Genomic DNA, 21,220 nt, shown 5'->3' with positions numbered 1-21,220 from the left:
GAATTTTCATCTAATCAGACTTGGTTTAAAGTCAATTTATGCACACTCAGTAAAGTTAAGAAACTGATTCAAGCAATAAATAGGGGGAAAGGAGGGGAGATGGGAGAGGGAGAAAAGAAGAACTAAGGAAGGAAAGGAAGAAGGGGAAAGGGAAAGGGAAAAAGGGGAGGGGTTGATATAGGTGGGCAAACAAACTGAAGGTGGAGGGATTCAGAAACAAAATACAGGGTAATAGGGATAAATAGAAAAAAGGGGAAATACAAACTGAGGGAAGATAGCATGGAGGGCAATAAAGAGTTAGTAATTATAACCTTGAATGTGAATGGGACGAACTCTCCCTTAAAACATAAATGAATAGCGCAGTAAATTTAAAAAAAAGAATCATGCAATATGCTGCTTACAAGAAACTCATTTGAAGCAGACAGATACATATAGAGTAAAGGCAAAAGGTTGGAGCAAAATATATTTTGCTTTAGCTGAAGTGAAAAAAATGGGTAGCAATCCTTAAGTTAAAACAAAGCTGCAAAAAATAGATTAAAAGAGATAAGGAAGGAAACTATATCCTCCTAACATGTACCATAAAATGTAACATAGACAATAAAGTAATTTTAATACTAAATATGTATGTATGCAATGCAGCATCCAAATTCTTAGAGCAGAAGTTGAAAGAGCTAAAGGAAAACATAGACAGCAAAACTCTACTAGTGGGAGACCTCAACATCCCACTCTTATATTTAGATAAATCTAATTATAAAATAAACATAAAGGAAGTTAAGGAGGTAAATAGATTGCTAGAAAAACCTAGATATGATATATTTATGTAAGAAACTGATGAGGGATTGAAAGGAAAATATTTTTTCCTAATGTACATAGCACTTACACAAAAATTGATTAAGTACTATAGCATAAAAATCTAATAATCAATTGCAGAAAGTTAGAAATAGAGACTACATCTTTCTCAGATCATAATGTAAAAAAAAACATATGCAATATTGGGCCAGGGAGATATAGACCCCAGAAACACTGGAAAATAAATAACCTCATTTTTAAGAATGAGTGATCAAGTAAAAAATTATAGAAAGAATTAATTATTTCATCCTAGATAATGACAATAATGAAACAACACGCCAAAGCCCACATCAGGGAGGTATGTTATATCTTTTAATGCTTACATGAATAAATTAGAGAGAGGAAATCAATGAACTAAATATGCAATTGATAAACTTAAGAGAAAGAACAAATTAAAACCCCCCAATTAATACCAAATTAGAAATTCTAAAAAATAAAGGAGAAATTAATAAAATTGAAAGCAAGAAAATTATTGAACTAATAAATAAAACCAAGCATAGGTTTTATAAAAAAACAATAAAATTGCTAAACCTCTGGTCAAATTGATTAAAGAAAAGAATGAAGAAAACCAATTTCTAATATCAAAAATGAAAAAAAGTGAACTCAACAACAAAGAGGAAGAAATTAAAGTAATAATTCAGAATTATTATGTCCAAATCTATGCCACTAAATTTGACAATCTAAGTGAAATTGATAAATATTTACAAAACTATAACTAGTCCAGGTTAAATGAAAAGGAAATTAAAAACAGAAACAACACTATCTCAGAAAAATATATTCAACAAACCATTATTGATCTCCCTAACAAAAAAATCTCCAGGACCAGTTGGATTCACAAGTCAATTCTATCAAATATTTAAGGAACAATTGGCTCTAATTCTATATAAAATCTTTGGAAAAATAGGTGAAGAGAGAACTCTGCTTAACTCTTTCTATGACACCAATATGGTGCTGATACCTAAACCAGGAAGATTTAAAACAGAGAAAAAAATTATAGACTTATCTCCCAGATGAATATAGATAAAATCTTAGCAAAATGATTTCAACAAGTTATCACTAGGATAATACATTATGATCAAATAGTTTTTATCCCAGGAATGCAGGGTTGATTCAATATTAGGTAAAGTGTTAGTATAACTCATTATATCAATAACAAACCTATCAGAAATCATATGATTTTATCAATAGATATTGAAAAATCTTTTGACAAAATACAGCAACCTTCCTACTAAAAACACTAGAGAGTATAGGAATAAATGTATTGTTCCTTAGAATATAAAGTAGTATCTATCTAAAACCATCAACAAGCAATATATTCAATGAGAATAGGCTAGAGGCATTCCCAGTAATATTGGGGTGAAACAAGGATGCCCATTATAATCACTACTATTCAATATTGTATTAGACATGTTAGCTTCAGCAATCAGAGCAGAAAAAGAAATTGAAGGAATTAGAATAGGGAAGGAAGAGACAAAATCTCACTCTTTGTAGATGATATGATGGTATGCCTAGAGAATCCTAAAAAAATTATCCAGAAAACTACTAGAAATAATGAGCAACTTAACAAAGTCTCAGGATATAAAAAACCCTCATAAATCCTCAACATTTCTATATATGGCTAACAAGATACAGAAGAAAGAGCTAGAAAGAGAAATCCCATTGAAAATAACGTCAGACTATATAAAATGACTGGGAGTCTACTTGCCAAGGCAGACTCAAAAGTTATTTGAAAACAATTACAAAACACTTTTCACACAAATAAAATCAGATGTAAATAACTGGGCACACTTTAACTGCACATGGATAAGTCCAGGTAATATAATAAACATGACAATTCAACCAAAACTACACTACTTGTTTAGTGCCCTACCAGTCAAAATTCCAAAAAATTAATGGGCTAGAAAAAAATAAGTAAATTCTTCTGGAGAAATAAAAAGTCAAGAAAAAGTGCAAAAGAAGGTGAATAAATCTAAGTAAATAAAATTTAAAATTTTATTACAAAGCATCAGTCATCAAAACTGGTACTGGTTAAAAAATAGTGGTGGATTATTGGAATAGACTAGGTACAGTATCAGGAAATGATTATAGTAATCTGCTGTTTGATAAACCCACAGTCCAGTTACTGAAATTAAAGCACTCTCTTCGATAAAATCTGTTGGGAAAATTGGTAGTCATTGTGGAAGAAACTTGGATTAGACCAATACCTCATACCCTATACCAAGATAAGATCAAAATGGATATAGGATTAAAACATAAAAAAAAAATTTATAAGCACAGTAGATGATCAAAGAGTAGTTTACCTGTCAGATCTATGGAAAGTAAACCGTTTATGACCAAGGAAGAGAAAGAGAACACCATTAAAAACAAACTAGATAATTTTGATTACATTAAATTAAAAAATCTTTTGCACAGATAACTGTAACCAAGATCAAAAGAGATATGGTTAATTGGAAAACAATTTTTACAAGTAGCATTTCTGACAAAGGAATCATTTCTAATATATACTGAGAACTATCAAATTTTTGCAAAGACAAGCCATTCCTCAACTGACAAATAATCAAAGGATATGCAAAGGCAATTTACAGATGAGGAAATCAAAGCAATATATAGGCATATAAAAAAATTGCTCTAAATCACCACTTATTAGAGAAATTCAATTTAAAGCATCTCTGAGGTACCACCTCATACTTTTCAGACTGTCCAGTATTACCAGAAAGGATAATGATCAATATTGGAAGGGATGTGGAAATTCTGAGACACTAACACATTATTGGTTGAGATGTGAACACATTCAAACTTTCTGGAGAGTAATTTGGAATTACGCCCAAAGGGCAACAAAAATGTGCATACCCTTTGACCCAGCAATACCACTACTTGGTCCATACCCTGAAGAGATGATGAAAAAGGGTATAAAAATCACTTGTACAAAAAAAATTCATAGCAGCCCTGTTTGTGATTCCAAAGAATTGGAATTTAAGTGAATGTCCTTTCAGTTGGGGAATAGCTTAACAAACTATGCTATATGTATGTCATGGAACACTACTGTTCGATTAGAAACCAGGAGGGATGGGAATTCAGGGAAGCCTGGAAGGATAGGCATGAATTGATGTTGAGCATGATGAACAGAACCAGAAAAACTTTGTACACCCTAACAGCAACATGGGAGTAATGATCAACCTTGATGCACTTGCTCATTCCATCAGTGCAACAACCAAGGACAATTTTGGGCTAGCTGTAATGGGGAATACCATCTATATCCAGAGAAAGAATTGTGGAGTTTGAACAAAGATTATTACCATTAATTTAAAAAAAATATCTTATTATGTAATTTTGCCATCTCTTATACTTTATTTTTCTTCCTTAAGGATATGATTTCTCTATCATCCCTTTCAACTGAGATGAATATATAACATGGGAAACAATGTAAAGACTAATAGAAATCCTTCTGTGATAGGTGGGGTAGGGAAGCAAGAATAGGGGGAAACTGAAAAACTCAAAATAAATAAAATATTTCTAAAAGGAAAGAAAACTGTCTTTTGTATCTTTTGACCCTTTATCAATTGGAGAATTATTTTTTATCTTTTGTTTTTGTCATATTTATTTATTTGTTTTGTCCAATTTTCTAGGAGGTACAAATACTCTGTGGCCTATGCAGCTCAGAAACCTTGGTTATTGAATGCTACAATAGAGGAAAATATTACATTTGGTATTCCTTTCAACAAGCAGTGGTAATTATGAATTAATCCTCAATACCATCAAAATACAAAAAGACTAATTCTTTTTTCCCATTTATTTATTTTTTTTATTTTGTACAAATGATTTTTTTATGCATTACTAAAATATTCTTGTTAAAGAGTAAACATAATATCCCCTCCCCCCCAAAATATAGAACTGCATGAACAATAAACTAAAGGGGAGAGAAAAAATTAAAATAACAATAATAATAATAGTTGTAGGTATGGCCAGGTGGCTCAGTGGGCAGAGCACAGGCCCTGGAGTAAGAAGCACTTGAACCCAAATCCAGCGCAGGACACCCCACAGTCACCCAGCTGTGTCATCCCGTGGAAGCCACCCCAACCACACTATCCTGCAAACACTAACCCCCCCCCAAAAGAAAACAAAAAAAGAAGACACAAAATAAAATAAAATAGTAATAATAATAGTATGGGTGGCCGGGTGATGGACAGAGCACTGGCCCTTGAACCAGGAGCACTCGGGTCCAAATCCAGCCTCAGACACCCAACAATCACCTAGCTGTACAGCCCCAGGCAGGCCACCCAGCCCCATTTGCCCTGAACCACACCCCCACAAAATATTAATAATTAAAAAATGTGCTTCAGTCTGTGTTCCAACACCACCAGCTCTGTCACAGGTGGATCACATTCTTTATGATAAGTCTATCACAAAAGTTACTTCCATATTTTCCACCACTGCCATTATTGGTCACAACTACCTCCATTTTTACTTCTCCACTATCATGTACTATATTTTCTCTCTCCTTTCACTCTGTCTCTGCTGTAGGGTAGCCAAATAGTGCAACAGACAGAACTTTGGCCCTGGGGCCAAGAGACCTCGAGCCCACATACCACCCCTTAGCCCCAGCATCCACCCGGCCATGTGGCCCCGCACATGCCATCCAATCCCAGCCCCTTGCAAGAAGCAAAAAAGAAAATGTGCTATATCTGACCACACATGGTGCATCCTCTCCTCCATCACTCACATCCCCCCCTTCCCCTTGTCCACCTTCTCTCCTTCTTACTCCAGATATCTATACCCCATTGAGTATATATGCTGCTTCCTCTCCTAGCCACCTCTGATGAGATCAATGATTCCCTCATTCCCCCTTGCCTTCCCCCTTCCATATCATTGCAATAGCTCATTGTAATAATGAAAAATCTTATTGTATGTAATATCATAGCCTATTCCTCCTCTCCTTTTTCTTCCTCCCATTACATTTCCCTTTTATGTCTTGACTCCATTTTTGTACCACAATATATCTTCAAATTCAGTTTTCTCCTGTGCTTCATCTATAAAAACTCCTTTTACCTGCTCTATTAAATGACAAGGTTCATATGAATATATCAGTATCATTTTTCTATACAGGAATACATGTATTTCATCATAATTAAGCCCTCATATTTTCCCCTTATCTACCCTCTATGCTTCACCAGAGTCCTGTATTTGAAGATCAAACCTTCGGTTAAGCTCTGGCCATTCCAACAGGAACATTTGAAATTTCCCTGGTTCATTGAAAGTCCATCTTTTTCTCCTGGAAGAGGACATTCAGTTTTGCTAGGTAGTTGATTCTCGGTTGCATTCTAAGCTCTTTTGCCTTCTGGAATATTATATTCCAAGCCCCACAACCTTTTAATGTACTTGCTGCTAAGTCCTGTGTGATCCTGATTGCAGCTCCACTATATTTGAATTGTGTCCTTCTGGTTGCTTGTAATATTTTCTCTTTGACCTGGGAGTTTTTCAACTTGGCTATAATATTCCTGGGGGTTATTTTTTGGATCTCTTTCTCAGGGAGATTGGTGGATTCTCTCAATTTCTATTTTACCCTCTGCTTCTAGGATATCAGGGCAATTTTCCTGTAGTAATTCTTTGAAAATGATGTCAAGGCTCTTTTCCTGGTCATGACTTTCTGGTATTCCAATAATTTTTAAATTATCTTTCCTGCATCTGTTTTCTATATCAGTTGTCTTTTTCAATGAGATGTTTCACATTTTCTTCTAGTTTTTCATTCTTTTGGTTTTGAAGTATTGTGTCCTGATTTCTGGTAAAATCAGCAAGCTCCCTCAGTTCCATTCTTTGTCTGAAGGATTTGTTTTCCTCAGAGAGCTTTCTCATGTGCCTTTCCATCTGGCCAGTTCTGCTTTTTAAAGCATTCTCCTCCTCAATAACTTTTTGAATTGTTTTTAACATGTTATTTCCTTCAGAATTTTTTGGGATCACCTTGACTAAGTTGCTGACTTCGTTTCCATGATTTTCCTGCATCTCTCATTTCTTTACCCAATTTTTCTTCTATGTCCCTCGCTTGATTTTCAAAGTCTTTTTTGAGCTCTCTCATAGCCTGAGCCCAATTTCTGTTTTTCTTGGAATCTTTATATGCAGGAGCTTGGCTTCCTCATTTTCAGATTGAGTATTTTGATCCTTTTTGGGGATCATAGGCAAAGTATGTCTCAATGGTGTCCCTCTTTTTTCTCTGCTTACTCATTTCTCCAGCCTGAACCTGGTTTTGGGGTGTTTACTGAGCTTTTGAGTATTAGTGGGACACCCCCACAAGGATCACAATGTGAGGCTCTCTCTTCCCTCCTGGTCTGTGAATGATCATGAGTGCACCCCTCTGCCATGGGGCTGAGGTTGGGGGGCTGCTGTTTTATGGGGGGGGCCTAGACTGCAATCAGGATCTGAATGTGGTCAGAGCTTCAGAGTCCTATTCCACTCCCCTCCTTAGGCTCAGCACTCATGCCCTGGGGGGCTCCTGCTTACAGGCTCTGCCTGCTTCTGGTTCCTGGATCTGGGCTGCAGAGTCCACGCTGCTCGCTGTATGTCCTGAGGGCTGGCCTTCACAAGCTCGCTCTGGCAGAGGTACCCCTGCTCATCTCCCAAATTGTGCTTGGTTCTCCCCAGCATGTAGGTCAGGAAACTGTCCCCATTGGTGTAAACCATGACTCTCAGTGCCCTGGGGCTGCCTCTGGGAGGCTGAAGTTCCTTCACTCTGGTTGGCAGCCCCTCTAAACCCATAGAGCTGAACCTTTCAGCTCTTTTCCAGGTTACTTTGGGCTGGAGAACTGCCTCACTGTATTCCTATGTGGATTCTGTCTCTTGAAAATTTAGAGTCCTTAGCTTATAAATTTTGAGCAAGAGCACCTAAGAAACTGTCTTCTCCTATTACCATCTTTACTCTGCCCCATGACTTTTTATCTTATTGATCTGATGCAATTCTCTATACATTTTTGTATTGAGATCTTTATCAGGACTCCTAGTTGAGAAGATTGTTTCCCAACTTCTTGCTTTCCTTCTAATTTTGGCAACATTATTAGTTAGATTTTAGTTGGATTTCATTAGTGCAATTTTTTTATTTAATATAATCCAAATCATTCATTTTTCTGTTTCTACTGTGCTCTAATTCTTGTTTGGTCATAAATTTATCCCCTTTCAGTATCTCTGATAGATTATTTTTTAATATATCTGTTGTATCACTCTTTATGACTAAAACCTGAACCCATTTTCACCTAATTTTTGCATAGGGTGTAAGATGTGGATCTATGGTTAGTTTTTGCAAACTATTTTCCAGTTTTACAAATAATGTTTGTCAATTAGTGAGGTCTTATCCCAGAAGCTAATGACTTTGGGTTTGTCAAACAGTAGATTGCTATAGTCAGATACTTTTTTTTCTGAACCCATCCTTATTCACTGATACATTACTCTATTTCTTAAGCAGTACCAGACAGTTTTAATGACTGCCAATTTATAAGATAGTTTTAGATCTGGTGGAGCTAGGCCACCTTCCTTTGCATTTTTTTTTCATCAGTTCCCTTGCTATTCTTTCCCTTTTGTTGCTCCAGATATTGCTATTATTTCTACTTCTTTAAAATTGAGAACTCCAAAAAAATATTTGATAGTTTGATTGATATGGCACTGAATAAATAGTTGAATTTGGCTAGAATTTTCATTTTGATTATATTGGCTCCAACCTAACCATGAGCAATTAACATTTTTCAAATTATTTGTATCTGATTTTATTTAGGTGAGAAGTATTTAATCATTGTGTTCATACAGTTTCTGGATTTGTCTTGGAAGGTAGATTCCAAATATTTGATGTTGTCTATCGTTACTTTATTTGGAATTTCTATTTATATCCTTTTCTCTTGGGCTTTGTTGTTTATATATAGAAATGATGATGATTTATATGGGTTTATTTTATATCCTGCTACTTTACTGAATTTATTAATTATTTTGACAAGATTTTTAGATGATTTTCTTAGATTCTCTAAGTATACCTTCATATCATTTGCAAAGAATGAAAGTTTTGCTTTCTCATTGACAATTCTTATTCCATCAGCTTCTTTTTCTTCTCTTATTGCTAAAGCTAGAATTTCTACTACTAAATTGAATAGTAATGGTGGTAATGGTTATCCTAGTTTAACTCCTGATTTTACTGGAAATGTTCTGAGTTTATTTCCATTACATATAATATTTGTTGATTTTTTAGATGTATATTGCTTATTATTTTAAGGAAAACTCCATTTATTCATAAATTTTCTAGTGAGTTTTAATAGGAATGGGTCTCTTATTTTAGCAAGGATTTTTTCAGCAGCTATTGAGAAAATCAAATGTTTTCTGGGTTTTAATATTAATATCAATTTTAATTTAATTTAATATCAATTTAATATCAATATTAATATCAATTTTGTTGAATGTTTTCCTAACATTGAACATCCCTGTTTACCAGGTGTAAATCCGAATTGATCCCTAGTATATTATCCTAGCATTTCAGATTTTTGCATCAATGTTCATTAGGCAGATGGTTCTATAATTTTCTTTATCTGTTTTAATTCTTTCTGGTTTAAGCATCAACACCATGTTGGCATCATAAAAGGAATTTAACCAAAGCAAAATAAAGTACATCAAAGGAAATCTAGTCTCTTTAGTGTAAAATACTTGTGCTTTTCATCAGTTTTTGGTCTCAAAAACAGTGATGACATCTTGGTTCTCTTCAATGGAGAGACAAGAATCAACCATACCAGTATTTTCTTAACTCCAATCTGTTCATTTATATTCAAGCCTGCAACTATCCTAACAGAAAAAAAAAAATTCTCAAGCGTTACAGGTTGCATACAAACCCTATATGGAGTTGTATACAATTTGATGGTCTTGACTAGCATTTGTTTTGTACTGTTTTTTTGTTTTGTTTTTTCCTTCCCCTTTCCCCTTTTCCTTTTCCTTTTTATGCATCTCTTGAATTTTCTGTTCAGTTCTGGTCTTTTTATTAGGAAATTTTGGAGTTCTCAATTTAGTTGAACATACATCTTTTCCTGACAGTTTAAGCTGACTTTTAAAGGGCAGTAAATTCTTGATTTTAATCTCAGGTCTGTTGCCCTCTAATGTACAGGATTTCAGGTCCTCTTGTTCTTTATTGTTGAGATTGATAAATTCTATGTAAGTCTGATTGTGTTTTCTTTGTATTTAAATTGCATCCTTTTTGATGCTTGCAGCATTTTCTTCTTTATTTGAGAATTCTGGAATTTGGTTATAATAGCCCTTGAAGTTTTTATCCTGGGTTCCCTTTCTGAAGGAGTTCTGTCTATTCTCTTAATGGCTATTTTGTCTTGTTGTTTTAGCGGTTTTGGACAGTTTTCCTGATATTTTCCTGCAAGATGTTTTTAGGTTTTTTTTTATCTAGGCTTTCTGGTATTCCATTGTTTTGTAAATTATCTCTTCTGGATCTATTTTCCAGATGTTTTGTTTTTCCTAAAATCTAATTTATGTTTTCTTAAATTTTTTTTCAGTCTTTGTATTTTACTTATGGAGTCTTGTGGTTTCATAGATTCATTGATTTCTATTTGTTCAATTCTGATATTTAGGGTTTAATTTTCTTTAATAAACTTTTGTGATTACTTTTTTTATTTGGCTAATTTTATTTTTGAAGAGTTACATTCTTTTCCAGTTGGTATTTTTATTTTTAAAGGAATTGATTTGAGGTGGCTAAGTGGCACAGTGGATAGGGGATGCTAGGTGGCGCAGTGAATAGAACACAGGCCCTGGAGTCAGGAGTACCTGAGTTCAAATGCAGCCTCAGACACTTAATAATTACCTAGCTGTGTGGCCTTAGGCAAGCCACTTAACCCCATTGCCTTGCAATCCCCCCCCCCAAAAAGCAATTGATTTCTTTGGTCATTTTTTCATAATTTTCCTACATTACTCTTTTTCCTTACATTATTTTCCTACACTATTCTTTTTTCTATTTTTCTTCCTCCTCTCTTCTTTGGTTTTAAATTCTTTTTTAATCTCTTCTTTGAGCTTTTGGAATTGAGTCTAGTTCATAAAATCTTTTGAGCCTACCCCCGTGAGAAGCAATTTTTCACTGTTTTCTTCTTTTGAGGTGGCATTTTTATCATCTTTATCAACATAGTGGCTTTTTGAGGTCAACCCTCTTTTAGCTTTTCTTGCTCATCTTGAAGTTTGTGAGTATTAATCCTGGGGTATAGGAACTATAGAACCAATATGTTTATCCTGGGACCGGGATCTGAACCCTTTTCTGTCATTGGCCAATATATTGCCTGTGTAGTCCAGGTCTTGCCTTTGTAGAGGTTTATTTTATCCTTTATGTCCATTTTCTGTCTGTGCAGTGGTTTGTTCTCAACCCAGTTCTGTACTTTGCCCTAGTCTTCCTAGGGTTCAGACTTTGGCTTTGGGACTCTCCCTTATGATTTACTATCTAGTCAGGGCCTATGCTGTTGTCAAGCTGTCGAGACCTGTACTGCACTGTGGCTAAAAGCCTCCCACTGACTTTCCCATTCTCCTATTTAACTTGGCTCTACTCCCCCATTTCACCCCAAAGAGATAGACCTTCAATGAAGATCCTTCATGATGTTTTCCATTGAAAAATTCTTTGGATCTTGTCTTTTTCTTTGTGGTATCTTTAGTTTTAATATCTGTGCAGAGGCAATCTTTTAGCTTTGTATCTGAAAAAGCTCCAGGAGTATGCAGGTCATCTTGGTTTTGGCTCAGAAGTACCAAATATATTTCTTGTAAACAAAATATTGTTGATTTATCCATTTTAATCCACTCTACTATCCACATTCTTTTTAATGGTAGAGTTCATAGCATTCCCCATTCATGGTTATAATTACTAACTGTTTTGTCCTACATGCTATCATTTTCCCTACTTGTATCTTTTACTTTATTTTTCCTCTTCTGTGTTTTACTTCTTATCGCTGCTCTCCAATATCTGCTCTCCTTTTCATCAGTCCTTCTTCCTTTACTTCCTCCTTTCCTCTTTAACTATTTCTCTCACTTTTTCATTCTCTGCTTTCACCTGTTCCTGTCCATTTTTATCCCCTTTCTCTTCCTATTTTCTATAGGGAAAATTAAAATTCTAAATTCAAATTGGAATGTATATTATTCTCTCTTTGAGCCATTTCTGTTAAGAGTAAGATTGACTCAATGCTCACAGCCTCACTTCTTTTCCTCTACTAGAATATGCCCCGTGTTTGTCTTCTTGGGGTATTCTATAACCTCTTATGACTCAGCCATATTCTCTCAGTTTAATCCTTTCCATCATGGGCTTAATTGTTTTATATCTGTCTCATACCCACTCTCTGTCTAGATATGGTTCTTCCAGGTGTCCTAATAGAAGTACAATTATTAAGATTTCCAAATATTATATTCCTATCAAACAGTTTAGACCTATTGGCTAACCTTTTTTAAAACAGGTAAGTTTGAAAGTCCTCTCTTTTGTTAAATGTCCATCTGGTCACCCTAAAATAAATATGCAGAATTTTTCAATGTACTTGATTCTTAGATATAATACAAACTCATTTGCCCTGGTATTTAAATTATGCCTTTTAATTTGTTTCCTACTTCCAATATGTTTTCCTTTAGTGAATAAATTCTGAAATTTAATTATAATATTCCTTGGAGATATTAATTTGGTATCTCTTTCTGGGGGTGAGGCAATGAATACTTTCAAATACAATTTTCTTTTCTTGTTCTAGAATATAGGAAAGTCTTCTACAGATATTTCTTGCATGAAATGTCCAGACTCTTTTTTCTATCATGACCTTCTGGTAGACTAATAATTCATAAATTTCCTAAGAAGTATTTTACATTTTACTTCTATTTTTCCTATCTTTTGGGCTTTATAATGTAATCTTGATTTTTCATGGTCACTAATTTCCACTTCTCCAATTTTATTTCTTAAGAATTTATTATCTTCAGTTAACTTTCATGTTTTCTCTTACATGTGGTAAATTTTACTCTTAAAGGACTTGTTTTCTTTTTCCATTTGGTCAATTCTATGTTTGTTTTCTTTATTCTGTTTTGTGCTCCTCTTCCACTTTTTAAAATTCTCTTTCATGATTCTCCTTTCTTTTCTAACCTTTTCTTCTTATTCTATTCATTTGTTTTTAAAATCCTTTTTGAGCTTTTCCAAGCACACTTTTTATAATCCCCTTTGAGGTTTCACATGTTTCACTTTTTCATTGGTTTCTTTTTCTGAGATGGAGTTTTGATCTTCCCTTTCACCACAGTAGCTTTCTATTATCTATTGTTTTTTTGTAGCTTTGTTCATTTTTTTGTTAGGTTTTTGAAAGGCAAATGGGGTTAAGTGGCTTGCCCAAGACCACACCGCTAGGTAATTATTAAGTGTGAGACCAGATTTGAACCCAGGTACTCCTGACTCCAAGGCCAGTGCTTTATCCACTAAGCCACCTAGCCTCCCCAGGTTTGTTCATTTTGAAAGTTGTTTCTGCTCTTGGGCACAGCATGCAGATTCCCAAATTTTTTGTGCTGGAGGTTGGGTTTGGTCTCTGGATTTCTGCACTAGTGCTTGTAATGTGCCCACCATACTAGGGAAGCCTGACCCAGTCCAGAATGTGGCACTAGTGTTCCAGGGCTCAAATTATGCTTTCCCTTCTGAGGCTAGGGCTCTCACTGATGGCATGCTATACAGCTGGCTTCCTGAGGAAGAACCCAGGTGTTTTCATTACTAAACTGTTCTGTGGCTGAGAACTTCTTGCTGTGTTCCCAGTTCCTCTGCCTACACTAGTCATTCCCCTTTTTTCCCATATAAGGCAGTCCTTTCTTGAATTTCCTCCAAGATATCCTAAGCTAAAAGATTATTTTATTTTGTGTTTTTTCTAGGTTCTGTCACTTTAAGGTCTGTTCAGAGGATTCCTTTAGAGCTGTTTTAGAGGGAGATTGGGAAAAGCTGCAGGACTTTCTTAATTTCTCTCCCACATCTTATTATTCTACAATTCAAAGATATGAAGGGGTTGGTTTAAGGAAAATATGTGCATACATTTCACAAGGAAAAGATCTTTGTGTAATTTTCTTTCACAGTCTTGGAAAATTCCAAATGATCTAGAGGCAGAATTGCAGCAAAATCAGAGGATTTTGGTTCACCACTTTTCTTTTACCGATTTCTCACTTCTCAACTCTGAGGCTTCTCAGAATTTATCTAAGATTATTAAGTTATAAAAAAATGCTTCTAATGATTGAACCAACCCTACTTCATTGTCTTCTTTCTTTCTTGATTTTTTGAATACTCTGAAAGTTTGAATGTAATGGAAGATAATAATTTCATTTTATCTGATAAAAAGGATTAGACTTGCCATCTGCCCTTCACTCTTATGTTCAACTAGACATTACAATACATTCTTGCTCTACGTTCTAGAATCTCCAAATATTTTCATCATAAATTTATAAGAAATTTAATAGTTCCTGGGTTTTTCTATGCATCTAAGTCTTGGACTTTCTGTCTGCCTTCCAATCACTTTTTTTTTAATATTTTTTTCTCAATAAGAGAATAGGTATATTGAGGACAGCTCTTTTTCCCTTTGTATCCACAGAATGTATCCCAATGATTAGAACATTGTTAAGTGCTTAATACTTTTCTTTTCTCATTCATTTGATCATATCTTAGGTTGAACATATATATATAAAGGAATGGAAATGCTATTGGCCAATCAATATTAACCTCCTTCAGTATTTGCTGCTGTGAAGGTACAAAGCATGGAAAACTGATATTTGATGTAATGTCTAGTTTCTGTCATTTCTAAATAATTCATTAAATCACATTCAGTTTATATTGTAGCAGAAATGTTAGGCCTAATTTTCTCTATAATGTAGGAAAGTTTTTTGATACAATGATTAATTCTCTTCAGCAAAGGTTATTGGCTGAGTTGTTTTGAACATCATTGATCTGCTTCTAAATTTCAATAAAAATATCTAAATAAGACATAAATTTCATTGTTTTATGGTTTCTTAATCTGAAGTACATGATTTTTTTTTCATTTTGATACCTGTATAATCATTTATTTGATTTCCTTTATAATCTTGCACATACTATTTGATATCTTAAAATATTATTCTTAGAAGATGCTTATTGGCTTCATCAGGATAAGAAAAGGATCCATGTCCCCAGTAAACTTTATTAACCTCTTGTTTTGGGGTTCCAATAAACTATTATTCAGTGAAGATAGATAAATTTAAACATCAACATTAGAAGCTAAGTTTCCTCTTCTAGCAAAGATGGTGGAAAGAAGACAGACCCTGTGCTAAGGTCTCCTGGTCTTCCCTCATACATAATATGAAACAAAACTCTTAATAGAAATCTGATCAACAAAACCCCAAAAAAGAAGCTAAAAGAAGAACAACTACCTCAAATTCTGTCTTTGGAGATCATGGGTAAGCCAGGAGCAGAGAGCAGAGAGTCAGTGGGTGAGGGAGAAGAGCAGGACTAACCTAAGATTAACCACTGAAGTATTTGTTATGGGAGCCTTGGTCCGAGAAACAGCTAGAGAGTGCAGGCATTGGATGTGGGACTGACAGTCTGGGTCTTACCTTAAGGGCTAATGATTTTATCCTATTAATGAAACAATATAACAAAACCTATGGGATGCAATCAAGGTGGCTGTCAAGGGATATATTATATCTTTAATTGCTTGAATAAATTAGAGAAAGAAGAAATCGATTAATTAAATATGCAACTAAAAATAGAGAAAAAAACAAATTAAAAACAGCCCTTAAATACCAAATTTAAAATTCTAAAAACTAAATGAGAAATTAATAAAATTGAAAACAAGAAAACTATTGACCTAATAAATAAAACCAAGAGTTGGTTTTATGAAAAATCCAATAAAATTAATAAAGCTCTGGTTGATTTGGTTTTGTTTTTTGTTTTTTGTTTTTTAGATTTTGCAAGGCAATGGGGTTAAGTGGCTTGCCCAAGGCCACATGGCTAGGTAATTATTAAGTGTATGAGGCTGGATTTGAACTCAGGTACTCCTGACACCAAGGCCAGTGCTCTATCCACTGCACCACCTCCCCCCGACTATGGTCTATTTGTTTTAAAAAATACAGAATAAAGCAAACTGCTCATACCATAAATGAAAAAAGTGAACTCACCACCAATTAAATTAAATTAAAGTAATAATTCTGAATTATTTTGTCCAACTCTATACAAATAAATTTGATAATCTAATTGAAATAGATGAATATTTACAAAATTACAAGTTGCCCAGGTTAAATGAAGAGGAAATTAAATACTTAAATAACCATATCAAGAAATTCAACAAAGCATCACTGAACTCCATAAGAAAAAAATTACCAGAGCCAGATGTTTTCACAAGTGAATTTGATCACTCATTTAAGGAATAATTGATTCCAAATCTATATAAAATTTGTGGGAAGGGAGATTGGTGAAGAGGAAACTCTGCCTCTTTCTGTGAAACCAATATGGTACTGATACCTAAGCCAGGAAGAGTTAAAGGAGAGAAAGAATATTATAGACTTATCTCCCAGATAAATATAGATGCAAAAAATCTTAAATAAAATCTTAGCAAAATGATTACAAGAAGTTATCACTAGGACAACTAACACATCATGACCAAGTAGGATTTATCCCAAGAATACAGGGTTCGTTCAATATTGGGAAAGCTGTCAGTATAATTAATTATATCCATAAAAATACTATCAGAAATCATATGATTTAATCAATAGAAACTGAAAAAGCTTTTGACAACATACAGCACCCATTTCTACTAAAAACACTAGAGTATAGGAATATATGGATTGTTCCTGAGAATAATAAGCAGTATCAATCTTAAACCATCAACAGGCATTATACGAAATGGAGATAGGCTAAAGGCATTCCCAAAAAGATCAGGGGTAAAACAAGGATGCCCATTATCACCACTACTATTCAATTTCATATTACAAATATTAGCTTCAGCAATAAGAGAAGAAAACAAATTGAAGGAATTAGAATGGGGAAGGAAGAGACAAAAATCTCACTCTTTGCAGATGATATGATGGTATACCTAGAGAATTCTAAAAAGTCATCTCAAAAACTATTAGAAATAATTAGCAACTTAAACTGGATAGCAGAATATAAAATAAACTCTCATAAATCCTCAACATTTTCTATATATATATATATATATATATATATATATATATATATATATATATATATGACTAGCAAGATGCAGAAGAAAGAGCTTGAAAGAGAAATCCAATTCAAAGTAACTTCAGACAATATAAAGTAATTGGAAGTCTACCTGCCAAGGCAGACTTAGAAAGTCTTTGAAAGCAATTAGAAAACATTTCTCACACAAATAAAATCATATTTAAATAACTGAGCAAATATCAACTGCTCATGGATAGGTTGAGTAAATATAAAAAAAAGACAATTCTACCAAAATTAAATTAACTGTTTAAACTACCAATCAAAATTCCAAAAAAATTTTTTGATGAGTTAGAAAAAATTGTAATAAATTCATATGGAGAAATAAAAATCAAGAATCTCCAGGGATTTAATTTTAAAAAGTGCAAAAACTGTTGCTTAACCTACCAGATCTAAAATTAAATTATAAAGTATCAGTCATCAAAACAGTCTGATATTGGCTAAGAAATAGAGTAGTGGATCAGTGGAATACACTAGGTGCAATAGCAGGAATTGATTGTAGTAATCTGATATTTGATAAACCCAAAGAGTCTAGCTATTGGGATAAAAACTCTTTCTTCAATAAAAACTATTGAGAAAATGGGAAATTAGTATGGCAAAAAACTTGGATTAAACAAATACTTCACACCTTATACTGAGAGAAGATCAAAATGAATACATCTAGACATAAAAAACTATATTATAAGCAAACTAGGACATCAGGGAATAGTTTACCTGGAGAGGGAAGCAGGTTATGACCAAGGAATAAATGGAGAACATCATTAAACATAAACTAGTGAATTTTGAGTACATTAAATTAAAAAGTCACTGTAATCAAGATCAAAGAAATGTAGTAAATTGGGAAACATTTTTTACAAATAGTATTTCTGACAAAGGACTCATTTCTAATATAAAAAGAGAACTGAGTCAAAATTTTAAAAAGACAAGCCATTCCCCAATTCCCCAAAGGATATGCAAAGGCAATTTACAGATGAGGAAATCAAAGCAATCCATAATCATATGAAAAATTGCGCTAAATTATTACTTTTTAAAGAAATGCAAATTACACCATCTCTGAGGTACCACCTCACACTTCTCAGACTGGCCAGTATAACCAGAAAGGACAATGATCAGTGTCAGAAGGGATGTGGGAAATCTGAGATACTAAGACATTATTGGTGGAATTGTGAACTCATCTAAACTTTCTGGAAAGCAATTTGGAATTATACCCAAAGGGCAACAAAAATGTGCCTACCCTTTGACCTAGCAATGCGAGTACTGGGTCTATACCCTGAGGAGATTATGAAAAAGGGCAAAAACATCATTTGTACATATTCTTAGCAGCCCTGTTTGTGGTGGTGAAGAATGGAGAATTAAGGGAATGTTCTTCAATTGGTCAATGGCTTAACAAACTGTGGTATATGTATGACATGGAACACTATTGTTCTATTAAAAACCAGGATGGATGGGAACTCAGGGAAACCTGGAAGGATTTGCATGAACTGATGCTTAGCTAGAAGAGCAGAACCAGAAGAACATTGTGCACCCTAACAGTAACATGCGAGTGATGGTGAACCTTAATGGACTTCTTCAGTCCATTAGTGCAATAATCATGAAGAGTTTTAAAGTATCTGTGATAGAGAATACCATCTGTATCCAAAGAAAGAATTGTGGAATTTGGACAAAGACCAAGGACTATTTACCTTTAATTAAGAACAAACCTGTTTTCTTATTATGTAATTTTTCTATCTCTTATACTTTATGTTTTTTTTCCTTAAGGATATGATGAAAATATTCATAGCAGCCCTGTTTGTGAAAATTCATTGAATGTCCATCAATTGAGGAATGGTTTAATAAAGTATGGTATATGTATGTGATGGAACACTATTATTCTATTAGAAAACAGGAGGGATGGGAATTCAGGGAATCATAGAAGGATTTGCATGAAATGATGTTGAGCAAGAAGTGCAGAACCAGAAGGATTTTGTACACCCTAAAAGCAACATGGGAGTGATGAACAACCTTAATGGACTTGCTCCTTCCAACAGTGAAACAATCAAGCACAATTTTGGAGTATCTGTGACAGAGAATGCCATCTGTATCCATAGAAAGAATTGTGGAGTTTGAACAAAAACCAAAGACTTTTACCTTTAATTAAAAAAAACAATGTTATCTAATTATGTAATTTTGCTATATCTCATACTTTACGTTTCTTTCTTAAGGATTTGATTTCTCTCTCATTGCATTCAACTTAGATCAATTCATACCATGGAAACAATGTAAAGACTAACAGACTGCCTTCTGTGGAGGGGTTGGGGGGAGGGAAGCAAAATTAGGGAGAAAATTATAAGTTTCAAAGTAACTAAGATCTTTCTAAAAAATAAAAAAGAAGGTGTTTCCCTAAAAGTTAAGTATTTTATTTACTTAACTACAAAGGAGAGATGCTAAAAACCTTTTTTCCCCTTTGGTTGAAAGGAGGTATTCAATCAAAGAGCTTATCATAGGTAATAAGCTACTCTGTTCCTTTAAGCAGATTTTGGTCATTTTCTAATGGTATGTCTCAATGGAAATCAAGGATCCAGAGGATAAATATATCAAAGTGGAAGGAAAGGCGGACCTGGTATTAAGAAGCACAGTCTTAGACCTTTTTACCCATCCTAGACATTTATTTACCTTTATGACTTTGGGAAAGAGACTTCAAATTTCTGCCTCAATTCCCTCAACCACTGAGAAGGTGTTTTCCAATTGCTCAGGGACTGATTAGTAAAAATTGATACTGGAGACAGATCAGAGAGAATCCATCAGTCATTCTAGAAAATTAAAGAAAAATAATTAAAGGAGTTTGGGAGGGCTAGAGTTTACAAGGTTAAAATGGGAAGTCCCAGTTAATAAACTAGGATTAAAGTACAGAGTGAACTGGTATAGTATTCAAGTTCAAGGAAAATCTCAATGACTGAAAAAGAATGAAACCTGTTTTGCAGGCTGGCTTGCTCTCTGAAGGTCTTCTGTAATTCTAACTTTTCTGAGATTCCCTGCTATTGATATGTACTTGATTCTGATCAATCTTCATTTCCTGTGTAGACTGGGCAAGTGAAAATACTTAAACTGACTTTCAGTCTACTTCAGAAATCTTATAGATTAGATTCATGTATTCTATGGGGGTGTGTACTATATGAATCTTAGGGTAACTTTTCAATTTTAAGAATCATCAATGAAAGATTTAGATGTTGTAATATATCTCAAAAATTGTAAAATATCCTCCTATTTGCGTGAAATAATGCTTTATAAGGAAAATGATCAGTGTTGGAGGGTATGTGGACAAAGTGGGGCACTAATGTATTATTTGTAGAATTGTGAATTGATCCAACATTTCTGGAATATAATTTGGAACTATGCCCAAAGGGCAATAACACTTTACATACCCTTTGATCCAGCAATACCACAACTAGACTGTATCCCAAAGAGATCATAAGAAAGGGTGAAATATCCATATGTACAAAAATATTTATAACAGTTCTTTTTGTATTGACAACGAAATGGAAATTAAAGAAATGCCCTTCAATTGAGGAATAATTGGACGAATTGTGCAATATGAATATGACAGAATACATTTTTCTTTAACAATTCAAAAATAACTGCACTTCAGAAAAGCCATGAAAGACTACCTGAGTACAGTGAGTAGAATCAGAAGACCATTGTATATTTTAACTGAAACATTGGGAAATGATCTATTAAGATCAACTTGCTGTTCTCAGCAGTACAATGATCAAGGAAAATTCTAAAGAATTTGGGATGGAAAATATAATCCACATTCAGAGAAGGAACTATGGAGTCTGAATGTAATTCTCAAAACTTGTTTTATGTTTTTTTCTTATCAAATTATTCATTTCTTTTTGTTCTTGCTATTCTATTACAAAATGATTATTATGAAAGTATGCTTAACATAGTTATGCATATATAACCTATATTAGATTATTCTTTGTTAAGGGGAAGGGGGAAAAAAGGGAAAGTATGAAAATATGAGACTCAAAACCTTACAAAAAATGATTGTTGAAAATGTCCTATGCATATAGTTGCAAAAGATAAATAAATTATTATTATAACTAAAAAAAGATAGTACTTTATAATCTAGATGCCTCCAAGCCTTCTAGTCTTTGTGCAATTTATTCCTCACTGCATTCTCTTTAATCCAGTGAA

This window comes from Macrotis lagotis, chromosome 2, assembly GCF_037893015.1.
Source record: "Macrotis lagotis isolate mMagLag1 chromosome 2, bilby.v1.9.chrom.fasta, whole genome shotgun sequence".
Classification (NCBI taxonomy): Eukaryota; Metazoa; Chordata; class Mammalia; order Peramelemorphia; family Peramelidae; genus Macrotis; species Macrotis lagotis.
This window is presented reverse-complemented; position numbering follows the sequence as displayed.